The 13,921-nt window shown below is 37.1% G+C and overlaps 1 long non-coding RNA gene across 1 annotated transcript; it reads right to left on the reverse strand.

Moving 5' to 3' along the window:
• Positions 1-12,228: 12,228 nt before the first annotated feature.
• LOC135947631 (uncharacterized) lies at positions 12,229-13,145 on the reverse strand. The gene is made up of 2 exons (XR_010575695.1): positions 12,706-13,145; positions 12,229-12,542 (listed from the first exon to the last, which is right to left on the reverse strand). It is a non-coding gene; the product is annotated as an uncharacterized LOC135947631 (long non-coding RNA).
• Between the last annotated feature and the right edge of the window lie 776 nt (positions 13,146-13,921).

Below are 13,921 nucleotides of genomic sequence, written 5' to 3' on the forward strand. Positions count from 1 at the left end.
GTTCATGCATTCTTGTAATTCCATAAACTTCAGATGATTGGTAGATCCCATCAAAAAGAATCGATAGTTTTGTTCTTGCGTTCTTTGAATTCAATCAAACTTCAGATGATTGGTAGATCCAATGAAAAAGAATCGATAGTTTTGTTCTTGCGTTCTTGGAATTCCATCAAACTTCAGATGATTGGTCGATCCCATGACAAAGAATCGATGGTTTTGGACTTGCTTTCTTGGAATTCCATCAAACTTCAGTTGATTGGTCGATCCCATTACAAAGAATCGAGAGTTTTGTTCTTGCGTTCTTGGAAGTCCATCAAACTTCAGATGATTGGTCTATTCCATGACAACGAATCGATAGTTTTGGTCTTGCTTTCTTGGAATTCCATCAAACTTCAGATGATTGGTCGATCCCATGAAAAAGAATCGATAGTTTTGGTCTTGCTTTCTTGAAATTCCATTGACTTCAGTTGATTGGTCGATCTCATGACGAAGAAATGATAGAGTTGGATTAAAATTCTTGGAATTCCATCAAACTTCAGACGATTGGTCGATCCCATGACAAAGAATCGATAGTTTTGTTCTTGCGTTCTTGGAATTCCATCAAACTTCAGATGATTGGTCAATCCCATGACAAAGAAGCGATGGTTTTGGACTTGCTTTGTTGGAATTCTATAAATTTCAGTTGTGATTGGTTGATTCCCTGAAAAAAAATCGATAGTTTTGGTCTTGCTTTCTTGAAATTCCATCAAACTTGAGTTGATTGGTCGATCTCATGACGAAGAAATGAATGAGTTGGATTAAAATTCTTGGAATTCCATAAAACTTCAGATGATTGGTCGATCCCATCACAAAGAATCGATAGTTTTGTTCTTGCGTTCTTGGAATTCCATCAAACTTCAGATGATTGGTCGATCCCATGACAAAGAATCGATGGTTTTGGACTTGCTTTCTTGGAATTCCATCAAACTTCAGTTGATTGGTCGATCCCATTACAAAGAATCGAGAGTTTTATTCTTGCGTTCTTGGAAGACCATCAAACTTCAGATGATTGGTCGATCCCATGAAAAAGAATCGATAGTTTTGGTCTTGCTTTCTTGGAATTCCATCAAACTTCAGATGATTGGTCGATCACATGCCAAATAATCGATAGTTTTCTTCTTGCGTACTAGGAATTCCATCAAACTTCAGATGATTGCTGGATCCCATGACGAAGAAATGATAGAGTTGGAGTAAAATTCTTGGAAATCCATCAAACTTCAGATGATTGGTCGATTCCAAACAAAGAATCGAGAGTTTTGTTCTTGCGTTCTTGGAATTCCATCAAACTTCAGATTATTAGTCGATCCCATGACAAAGAATGGAGAGTTTTGTTCTTGCGTTCTTGGAATTCAATCAAACTTCAGATGATAGGTCGATTCCATGACAAAGAATCGATAGTTTTGTTCATGCGTTCTTGGAATTCCATAAAACTTCAGATGATTGGTAGATCCCATGAAAAAGAATCGATAGTTTTGATCTTGCGTTCTTGGAATTCAATCAAACTTCAGAAGATTGGTCGATCCCATGACAAAGAATCGATATATTTGGTCTTGCTTTCTTGGATATCCATCAAACTTCAGATGATTGGTCGATCCCATGCCAAATAATCGATAGTTTTCTTCTTGCGTACTAGGAATTCCATCAAACTTCAGATGATTGGTCGATCCCATAACAAAGAATCGAGAGTTTTGTTCTTGCGTTCTTGGAATTCAATCAAACTTCAGATGATTGGTCGATTCCATGACAAAGAATCGATAGTTTTGTTCATGCGTTCTTGTAATTCCATAAACTTCAGATGATTGGTAGATCCCATCAAAAAGAATCGATAGTTTTGTTCTTGCGTTCTTTGAATTCAATCAAACTTCAGATGATTGGTAGATCCAATGAAAAAGAATCGATAGTTTTGTTCTTGCGTTCTTGGAATTCCATCAAACTTCAGATGATTGGTCGATCCCATGACAAAGAATCGATGGTTTTGGACTTGCTTTCTTGGAATTCCATCAAACTTCAATTGATTGGTCGATCCCATTACAAAGAATCGAGAGTTTTGTTCTTGCGTTCTTGGAAGTCCATCAAACTTCAGATGATTGGTCTATTCCATGACAACGAATCGATAGTTTTGGTCTTGCTTTCTTGGAATTCCATCAAACTTCAGATGATTGGTCGATCCCATGAAAAAGAATCGATAGTTTTGGTCTTGCTTTCTTGGAATTCCATCAAAATTCAGATGATTGGTCGATCCCATGCCAAATAATCGATAGTTTTCTTCATGCGTACTAGGAATTCCATCAAACTTCAGATGATTGGTGGATCCCATTACAAAGAATCGAGAGTTTTGTTCTTGCGTTCTTGGAAGTCCATCAAACTTCAGATGATTGGTCTATTCCATGACAACGAATCGATAGTTTTGGTCTTGCTTTCTTGGAATTCCATCAAACTTCAGATGATTGGTCGATCCCATGAAAAAGAATCGATAGTTTTGGTCTTGCTTTCTTGAAATTCCATTAAACTTCAGTTGATTGGTCGATCTCATGACGAAGAAATGATAGAGTTGGATTAAAATTCTTGGAATTCCATCAAACTTCAGACGATTGGTCGATCCCATGACAAAGAATCGATAGTTTTGTTCTTGCGTTCTTGGAATTCCATCAAACTTCAGATGATTGGTCAATCCCATGACAAAGAAGCGATGGTTTTGGACTTGCTTTGTTGGAATTCTATAAATTTCAGTTGTGATTGGTTGATTCCCTGAAAAAAAATCGATAGTTTTGGTCTTGCTTTCTTGAAATTCCATCAAACTTGAGTTGATTGGTCGATCTCATGACGAAGAAATGAATGAGTTGGATTAAAATTCTTGGATCCATCAAACTTCAGATGATTGGTCGATCCCATCACAAAGAATCGATAGTTTTGTTCTTGCGTTCTTGGAATTCCATCAAACTTCAGATGATTGGTCGATCCCATGACAAAGAATCGATGGTTTTGGACTTGCTTTCTTGGAATTCCATCAAACTTCAGTTGATTGGTCGATCCCATTACAAAGAATCGAGAGTTTTGTTCTTGCGTTCTTGGAAGACCATCAAACTTCAGATGATTGGTCGATCCCATGAAAAAGAATCGATAGTTTTGGTCTTGCTTTCTTGGAATTCCATCAAACTTCAGATGATTGGTCGATCACATGCCAAATAATCGATAGTTTTCTTCTTGCGTACTAGGAATTCCATCAAACTTCAGATGATTGCTGGATCCCATGACGAAGAAATGATAGAGTTGGAGTAAAATTCTTGGAAATCCATCAAACTTCAGATGATTGGTCGATTCCAAACAAAGAATCGAGAGTTTTGTTCTTGCGTTCTTGGAATTCCATCAAACTTCAGATGATTGGTCGATCCCATGCCAAATAATCGATAGTTTTCTTCTTGCGTACTAGGAATTCCATCAAACTTCAGATGATTGGTGGATCCCATAACAAAGAATCGAGAGTTTTGTTCTTGCGTTCTTGGAATTCAATCAAACTTCAGATGATTGGTCGATTCCATGACAAAGAATCGATAGTTTTGTTCATGCGTTCTTGTAATTCCATAAACTTCAGATGATTGGTAGATCCCATCAAAAAGAATCGATAGTTTTGTTCTTGCGTTCTTTGAATTCAATCAAACTTCAGATGATTGGTAGATCCAATGAAAAAGAATCGATAGTTTTGTTCTTGCGTTCTTGGAATTCCATCAAACTTCAGATGATTGGTCGATCCCATGACAAAGAATCGATGGTTTTGGACTTGCTTTCTTGGAATTCCATCAAACTTCAGTTGATTGGTCGATCCCATTACAAAGAATCGAGAGTTTTGTTCTTGCGTTCTTGGAAGTCCATCAAACTTCAGATGATTGGTCTATTCCATGACAACGAATCGATAGTTTTGGTCTTGCTTTCTTGGAATTCCATCAAACTTCAGATGATTGGTCGATCCCATGACAAAGAATCGATAGTTTTGGTCTTGCTTTCTTGGAATTCCATCAAACTTCAGATGATTGGTCGATCCCATGCCAAATAATCGATAGTTTTCTTCATGCGTACTAGGAATTCCATCAAACTTCAGATGATTGGTGGATCCCATGACGAAGAAATGATAGAGTTGGAGTAAAATTCTTGGAAATCCATCAAACTTCAGATGATTGGTCGATCCCATGACAAAGAATCGATAGTTTTGTTCTTGCGTTCTTGGAATTCCATCAAACTTCAGATGATTGGTCGATCCCATGACAAAGAATCGATGGTTTTGGACTTGCTTTCTTGGAATTCCATCAAACTTCAGTTGATTGGTCGATCCCATTACAAAGAATCGAGAGTTTTGTTCTTGCGTTCTTGGAAGACTATAAAACTTCAGATGATTGGTCTATTCCATGACAACGAATCGATAGCTTTGGTCTTGCTTTCTTGGAATTCCATCAAACTTCAGATGATTGGTCGATCTCATGACGAAGAAATGATAGAGTTGGATTAAAATTCTTGGAATTCCATCAAACTTCAGATGATTGGTCGATCCCATCAAAAAGAATCGATAGTTTTGTTCTTGCGTTCTTGGAATTCCATCAAACTTCAGATGATTGGTCGATCCCATGACAAAGAATCGATGGTTTTGGACTTGCTTTCTTGGAATTCCATCAAACTTCAGTTGATTGGTCGATCCCATTACAAAGAATCGAGAGTTTTGTTCTTGCGTTCTTGGAAGACTATAAAACTTCAGATGATTGGTCTATTCCATGACAACGAATCGATAGCTTTGGTCTTGCTTTCTTGGAATTCCATCAAACTTCAGATGATTGGTCGATCACATGCCAAATAATCGATAGTTTTCTTCTTGCGTACTAGGAATTCCATCAAACTTCAGATGATTGCTGGATCCCATGACGAAGAAATGATAGAGTTGGAGTAAAATTCTTGGAAATCCATCAAACTTCAGATGATTGGTCGATTCCAAACAAAGAATCGAGAGTTTTGTTCTTGCGTTCTTGGAATTCCATCAAACTTCAGATTATTGGTCGATCCCATGACAAAGAATGGAGAGTTTTGTTCTTGCGTTCTTGGAATTCAATCAAACTTCAGATGATAGGTCGATTCCATGACAAAGAATCGATAGTTTTGTTCATGCGTTCTTGGAATTCCATAAAACTTCAGATGATTGGTAGATCCCATGACAAAGAAGCGATGGTTTTGGACTTGCTTTGTTGGAATTCTATAAATTTCAGTTGTGATTGGTTGATTCCCTGAAAAAAAATCGATAGTTTTGGTCTTGCTTTCTTGAAATTCCATCAAACTTGAGTTGATTGGTCGATCTCATGACGAAGAAATGAATGAGTTGGATTAAAATTCTTGGATCCATCAAACTTCAGATGATTGGTCGATCCCATCACAAAGAATCGATAGTTTTGTTCTTGCGTTCTTGGAATTCCATCAAACTTCAGATGATTGGTCGATCCCATGACAAAGAATCGATGGTTTTGGACTTGCTTTCTTGGAATTCCATCAAACTTCAGTTGATTGGTCGATCCCATTACAAAGAATCGAGAGTTTTGTTCTTGCGTTCTTGGAAGACCATCAAACTTCAGATGATTGGTCGATCACATGCCAAATAATCGATAGTTTTCTTCTTGCGTACTAGGAATTCCATCAAACTTCAGATGATTGCTGGATCCCATGACGAAGAAATGATAGAGTTGGAGTAAAATTCTTGGAAATCCATCAAACTTCAGATGATTGGTCGATTCCAAACAAAGAATCGAGAGTTTTGTTCTTGCGTTCTTGGAATTCCATCAAACTTCAGATTATTAGTCGATCCCATGACAAAGAATGGAGAGTTTTGTTCTTGCGTTCTTGGAATTCAATCAAACTTCAGATGATAGGTCGATTCCATGACAAAGAATCGATAGTTTTGTTCATGCGTTCTTGGAATTCCATAAAACTTCAGATGATTGGTAGATCCCATGAAAAAGAATCGATAGTTTTGATCTTGCGTTCTTGGAATTCAATCAAACTTCAGAAGATTGGTCGATCCCATGACAAAGAATCGATATATTTGGTCTTGCTTTCTTGGATATCCATCAAACTTCAGATGATTGGTCGATCCCATGCCAAATAATCGATAGTTTTCTTCTTGCGTACTAGGAATTCCATCAAACTTCAGATGATTGGTGGATCCCATAACAAAGAATCGAGAGTTTTGTTCTTGCGTTCTTGGAATTCAATCAAACTTCAGATGATTGGTCGATTCCATGACAAAGAATCGATAGTTTTGTTCATGCGTTCTTGTAATTCCATAAACTTCAGATGATTGGTAGATCCCATCAAAAAGAATCGATAGTTTTGTTCTTGCGTTCTTTGAATTCAATCAAACTTCAGATGATTGGTAGATCCAATGAAAAAGAATCGATAGTTTTGTTCTTGCGTTCTTGGAATTCCATCAAACTTCAGATGATTGGTCGATCCCATGACAAAGAATCGATGGTTTTGGACTTGCTTTCTTGGAATTCCATCAAACTTCAGTTGATTGGTCGATCCCATTACAAAGAATCGAGAGTTTTGTTCTTGCGTTCTTGGAAGTCCATCAAACTTCAGATGATTGGTCTATTCCATGACAACGAATCGATAGTTTTGGTCTTGCTTTCTTGGAATTCCATCAAACTTCAGATGATTGGTCGATCCCATGAAAAAGAATCGATAGTTTTGGTCTTGCTTTCTTGGAATTCCATCAAAATTCAGATGATTGGTCGATCCCATGCCAAATAATCGATAGTTTTCTTCATGCGTACTAGGAATTCCATAAAACTTCAGATGATTGGTGGATCCCATGACGAAGAAATGATAGAGTTGGAGTAAAATTCTTGGAAATCCATCAAACTTCAGATGATTGGTCGATCCCATGACAAAGAATCGATAGTTTTGTTCTTGCGTTCTTGGAATTCCATCAAACTTCAGATGATTGGTCGATCCCATGACAAAGAATCGATGGTTTTGGACTTGCTTTCTTGGAATTCCATCAAACTTCAGTTGATTGGTCGATCCCATTACAAAGAATCGAGAGTTTTGTTCTTGCGTTCTTGGAAGACTATAAAACTTCAGATGATTGGTCTATTCCATGACAACGAATCGATAGCTTTGGTCTTGCTTTCTTGGAATTCCATCAAACTTCAGATGATTGGTCGATCTCATGACGAAGAAATGATAGAGTTGGATTAAAATTCTTGGAATTCCATCAAACTTCAGATGATTGGTCGATCCCATCAAAAAGAATCGATAGTTTTGTTCTTGCGTTCTTGGAATTCCATCAAACTTCAGATGATTGGTCGATCCCATGACAAAGAATCGATGGTTTTGGACTTGCTTTCTTGGAATTCCATCAAACTTCAGTTGATTGGTCGATCCCATTACAAAGAATCGAGAGTTTTGTTCTTGCGTTCTTGGAAGACTATAAAACTTCAGATGATTGGTCTATTCCATGACAACGAATCGATAGCTTTGGTCTTGCTTTCTTGGAATTCCATCAAACTTCAGATGATTGGTCGATCACATGCCAAATAATCGATAGTTTTCTTCTTGCGTACTAGGAATTCCATCAAACTTCAGATGATTGCTGGATCCCATGACGAAGAAATGATAGAGTTGGAGTAAAATTCTTGGAAATCCATCAAACTTCAGATGATTGGTCGATTCCAAACAAAGAATCGAGAGTTTTGTTCTTGCGTTCTTGGAATTCCATCAAACTTCAGATTATTGGTCGATCCCATGACAAAGAATCGAGAGTTTTGTTCTTGCGTTCTTGGAATTCCATCAAACTTCAGATGATTGGTCGATTCCATGACAAAGAATCGATAGTTTTGTTCTTGCGTTCTTGGAATTCCATAAAACTTCAGATGATTGGTAGATCCCATGAAAAAGAATCGATAGTTTTGATCTTGCGTTCTTGGAATTCAATCAAACTTCAGAAGATTGGTCGATCCCATGACAAAGAATCGATATATTTGGTCTTGCTTTCTTGGATATCCATCAAACTTCAGATGATTGGTCGATCCCATGCCAAATAATCGATAGTTTTCTTCTTGCGTACTAGGAATTCCATCAAACTTCAGATGATTGGTGGATCCTATCAAAAAGAATCGATAGTTTTGTTCTTGCGTTCTTGGAATTCAATCAAACTTCAGATGATAGGTCGATTCCATGACAAAGAATCGATAGTTTTGTTCATGCGTTCTTGGAATTCCATAAAACTTCAGATGATTGGTAGATCCCATGAAAAAGAATCGATAGTTTTGATCTTGCGTTCTTGGAATTCAATCAAACTCCAGAAGATTGGTCGATCCCATGACAAAGAATCGATATATTTGGTCTTGCTTTCTTGGATATCCATCAAACTTCAGATGATTGGTCGATCCCATGCCAAATAATCGATAGTTTTCTTCTTGCGTACTAGGAATTCCATCAAACTTCAGATGATTGGTGGATCCCATAACAAAGAATCGAGAGTTTTGTTCTTGCGTTCTTGGAATTCAATCAAACTTCAGATGATTGGTCGATTCCATGACAAAGAATCGATAGTTTTGTTCATGCGTTCTTGGAATTCCATAAAACTTCTGATGATTGGTCGATCACATGAAAAAGAATCGGTAGTTTTGTTCTTGCGTTCTTGGAGTTCAATCAAACTTCAGAAAATTGGTCGATCCCATGACAAAGAATCGATATATTTGGTCTCGCTTTCTTGGATATCCATCAAACTTCAGATGATTGGTCGATCCCATAACAAAGAATCGAGAGTTTTGTTCTTGCGTTCTTGGAATTCAATCAAACTTCAGATGATTGGTCGATTCCATGACAAAGAATCGATAGTTTTGTTCATGCGTTCTTGGAATTCCATAAAACTTCTGATGATTGGTCGATCACATGAAAAAGAATCGGTAGTTTTGTTCTTGCGTTCTTGGAGTTCAATCAAACTTCAGAAAATTGGTCGATCCCATGACAAAGAATCGATATATTTGGTCTCGCTTTCTTGGATATCCATCAAACTTCAGATGATTGGTCGATCCCATGACAAAGAATCGATGGTTTTTGACTTGCTTTCTTGGAATTCCATCAAACTTCAGTTGATTGGTCGATCCCATTACAAAGAATCGAGAGTTTTGTTCTTGCGTTCTTGGAAGTCCATCAAACTTCAGAAGATTGGTCGAACCCATGACAATGAATCGATATATTTGGTCTCGCTTTTTTGGATATCCATCAAACTTCAGATGATTGGTCGATCCCATGACAAAGAATCGATGGTTTTTGACTTGCTTTCTTGGAATTCCATTAAACTTCAGTTGATTGGTCGATCCCATTACAAAGAGTCGAGAGTTTTGTTCTTGCGTTTTTGGAAGTCCATCAAACTTCAGATGATTGGTCGATCACATTAAAAAGAATCGATAGTTTTGTTCTTGCGTTCTTGGAATTCAATCAAACTTCAGAAGATTGGTCGATCCCATGACAAAGAATCGATATATTTGGTCTTGCTTTCTTGGATATCCATCAAACTTCAGATGATTGATCGATCCCATGACAAAGAATCGATGGTTTTTGACTTGCTTTCTTGGAATTCCATCAAACTTCAGTTGATTGGTCGATCCCATTACAAAGAATCGAGAGTTTTGTTCTTGCGTTCTTGGAATTCCATCAAACTTCAGATGATTGGTCGATCCCATGACAAAGAATCGATGGTTTTGGACTTGCTTTGTTGGAATTCTATAAATTTCAGTTGTGATTGGTTGATTCCCTGACAAAAAAATCGATAGTTTTGGTCTTGCTTTCTTGAAATTCCATCAAACTTCAGTTGATTGGTCGATCTCATGACGAAGAAATGATAGAGTTGGATTAAAATTCTTGGAATTCCATCAAACTTCAGATGATTGGTCGATCCCATGACAAAGAATCGATAGTTTTGTATTTGCGTTCTTGGAATTCCATCAAACTTCAGATGATTGGTCGATCCCATGACAAAGAATCGATAGTTTTGGTCTTGCTTTTTTGGAATTCCATCAAACTTCAGATGATTGGTCGATCCCATGAAAAAGAATCGATAGTTTTGTTCTTGCGTTCTTGGAATTCCATCAAACTTCAGATGATTGGTCGATCCCATGACAAAGAATCGATAGTTTTGGTCTTGCTTACTTGGAATTCCATCAAACTTCAGTTGATTGGTGGATCCCATGACGAAGAAATGATAGAGTTGGATTTAAATTCTTGGAATTCCATCAAACTTCAGATGATTGGTCGATCTCATAAAAAAGAATTGATAGTATTGGTCTTGCTTTCTTGGAATTCCATCAAACTTCAGATGATTGGTCGATCCCATGCCAAATAATCGATAGTTTTCTTCTTGCGTACTAGGAATTCCATCAAACTTCAGATGATTGGTGGATCCCATGACGAAGAAATGATAGAGTTGGAGTAAAATTCTTGGAAATCCATCAAACTTCAGATGATTGGTCGATCCCATAACAAAGAATCGAGAGTTTTGTTCTTGCGTTCTTGTAATTCAATCAAACTTCAGATGATTGGTCGATTCCATGACAAAGAATCGATAGTTTTGTTCATGCGTTCTTGGAATTCCATAAAACTTCTGATGATTGGTCGATCACATGAAAAAGAATCGGTAGTTTTGTTCTTGCGTTCTTGGAGTTCAATCAAACTTCAGAAAATTGGTCGATCCCATGACAAAGAATCGATATATTTGGTCTCGCTTTCTTGGATATCCATCAAACTTCAGATGATTGGTCGATCCCATGACAAAGAATCGATGGTTTTTGACTTGCTTTCTTGGAATTCCATCAAACTTCAGTTGATTGGTCGATCCCATTACAAAGAATCGAGAGTTTTGTTCTTGCGTTCTTGGAAGTCCATCAAACTTCAGATGATTGGTCGATCCCATGACAAAGAATCGATAGTTTTGTTCTTGCGTTCTTGGAATTCAATCAAACTTCAGAAGATTGGTCGATCCCATGACAATGAATCGATATATTTGGTCTCGCTTTTTTGGATATCCATCAAACTTCAGATGATTGGTCGATCCCATGACAAAGAATCGATGGTTTTTGACTTGCTTTCTTGGAATTCCATTAAACTACAGTTGATTGGTCGATCCCATTACAAAGAATCGAGAGTTTTGTTCTTGCGTTTTTGGAAGTCCATCAAACTTCAGATGATTGGTCGATCACATTAAAAAGAATCGATAGTTTTGTTCTTGCGTTCTTGGAATTCAATCAAACTTCAGAAGATTGGTCGATCCCATGACAAAGAATCGATATATTTGGTCTTGCTTTCTTGGATATCCATCAAACTTCAGATGATTGATCGATCCCATGACAAAGAATCGATGGTTTTTGACTTGCTTTCTTGGAATTCCATCAAACTTCAGTTGATTGGTCGATCCCATTACAAAGAATCGAGAGTTTTGTTCTTGCGTTCTTGGAATTCCATCAAACTTCAGATGATTGGTCGATCCCATGACAAAGAATCGATGGTTTTGGACTTGCTTTGTTGGAATTCTATAAATTTCAGTTGTGATTGGTTGATTCCCTGACAAAAAAATCGATAGTTTTGGTCTTGCTTTCTTGAAATTCCATCAAACTTCAGTTGATTGGTCGATCTCATGACGAAGAAATGATAGAGTTGGATTAAAATTCTTGGAATTCCATTGAACTTCAGATGATTGGTCGATCCCATGACAAAGAATCGATAGTTTTGGTCTTGCTTTTTGGAATTCCATCAAACTTCAGATGATTGGTCGATCCCACACTGATAAAAAAATTATGGTGTATTCCTAGCAATTTTCATGTTACACTGGGTGCCAGGACACTTTCATGTAGTATACCAGACTTTAGCGAGCATCGTATAACATGCTTTTTTCATGTAAGCTAACAGACTTTATTCATGTAGTGTTCGTCAGTCGTTGTCAAAACTCACCACGTTATTTTAAGTTGTGTACCATGAATTTTTCATGTTAGATACCAGGCTTTTACCATGTTATGTTCTATGCTTAGTTATTGTTTTTTTCCAGGGAATGCATCTATTATAAACCATAAAAAGCCTGGTCCAGAACAGGAATTTATCTGGTTTCTCCCATAGTATTTTGTGTGTTCTACCCCAAATAACAAAAATACTCAATATTTATACATAAATTCAATTTTTATTGCACTGGACAACAAACTTGTTAGGAATTAACGTTGATCACATTCTTCTGCACAATGTTGATGAGTTTTTCGTTGATCTGGTGATGTGTGAGATTTTCTACGCCACATAGAAACACAAGAAGTTCTAAAGTCTTCTTCATTCGGTTGGGAAACTCAACGTTGACAGCGTAGTACGTGTCCATCATAACTGCAAGAGCTTTCTTCAGATCCGTGATATCATCACATACCTTTTTTCAACTTCTTCTGTGTTCTCTTGGTCACAGATCGATTGATGTGACTTCAATCCGCCGCTACCTGCAAAAAATTGTTTTTTTAGTGAATTAATCTATAGATATTTCAAAAAATTTAATTTCAATTTTTCATATAATCAAAAATGGCAGAAATAATTATTGCTAAATGTTTGTAAGCAATATCAACAAAGCTAAATGAACAGCAAAATTTTGAGATGATCCCTTACCTTAACACATATACAACTTGCAGCTCATTTCTCTCTTGACGTAGTTCAAGTATTCGACGATGTCAGGGTGGTGCGAGTGAGGGGTGCGCTGTGGTCGTCTTTTGTGGAGCGGCCGACCAAATTCGGTTTCCCGCCTGTTCTCAACTTCTTCGGCCAACTGCTGAAAACAAAACCATATGAAAAGTTAGTTTGATTCCTCACTTAAAATATTGTTTCCGTGAACCAATTTAAAAAATTATTTTTCAAATGTTTAAACAAAAATTTAACTGAGCAATGTTGGTCATTACAAAACAAAGAGAGCGCAATATGTAAAATATTGCTTTTATTCTAGAGACTAATTTAATCCAATCAGCGAACAAAATTAGAACAATGCTCTTACCTTGGCAACATGAAGACAACAGGTCCCAGCTCCGGTCAATTTTATGAATTTTTAAATTTCCGACGTTAACACTGACTATCACACACGTCTCACTCGTTTTGAAATACGCAGGCGACTGAAGAAGAGCGGCGCTGGCTTTCTTGCTCGCATCTCCAAACAATTAGGGTCATAAATTTTCTTTGATCGCTCTTCTGCTGCTTCTTGCGATACAAAGAAATAGGGGTTGCAGGGAGTTGTCTATTGCCAGCGTCCACTGCATCCTGTGAAAACAAAAGGCAGCACGCTGCGGCTGCACCCAGACCCAGAACCGTTCAGTGTCGACCTCTTCTCAATTGATAGCAAAGTCGTGTGAACATAAGAAAACAGAAATCAAAATTAAATGACAAAAATATTAATAATTTGTGTCGGCTTGGCGCAGTAACCGACGAGTTGCACAAAAATCCAATGTGTATGAAAAAATAATAAATATTGTCATGCCGATGACTTGCGCCGTTAGTTGAAACAAAAATCCTTTGAGTAATTATCAATTGATCCTATTTTTTAGCATCAATGAAAATTTATTAAAGCGATACTTTGTGCACGTATTCCTATTTTATATATATTTTTTTATTTTCTCGTTTCTAATAAGATGATTAGTAAACTTGTATATAAAATTTAAGTTGCGTTTGGGAATAGTTAAACCAAATTTCAAAGTTCCATGCGATTATTGCGAGTATTAATTGAAATATTTACCAAAATGAAAAATAACTGAGAAATCTCTGCGGAGAAAAAATATTGACTTGTGTTTCTTCTCCGGTTCAGGCACGTTAATTTTTTGAAAGAGCAGTAGAGTTTCAA

This window comes from Cloeon dipterum, unplaced genomic scaffold, assembly GCF_949628265.1.
Source record: "Cloeon dipterum unplaced genomic scaffold, ieCloDipt1.1 scaffold_10_ctg1, whole genome shotgun sequence".
NCBI classification, from domain to species: Eukaryota; Metazoa; Arthropoda; class Insecta; order Ephemeroptera; family Baetidae; genus Cloeon; species Cloeon dipterum.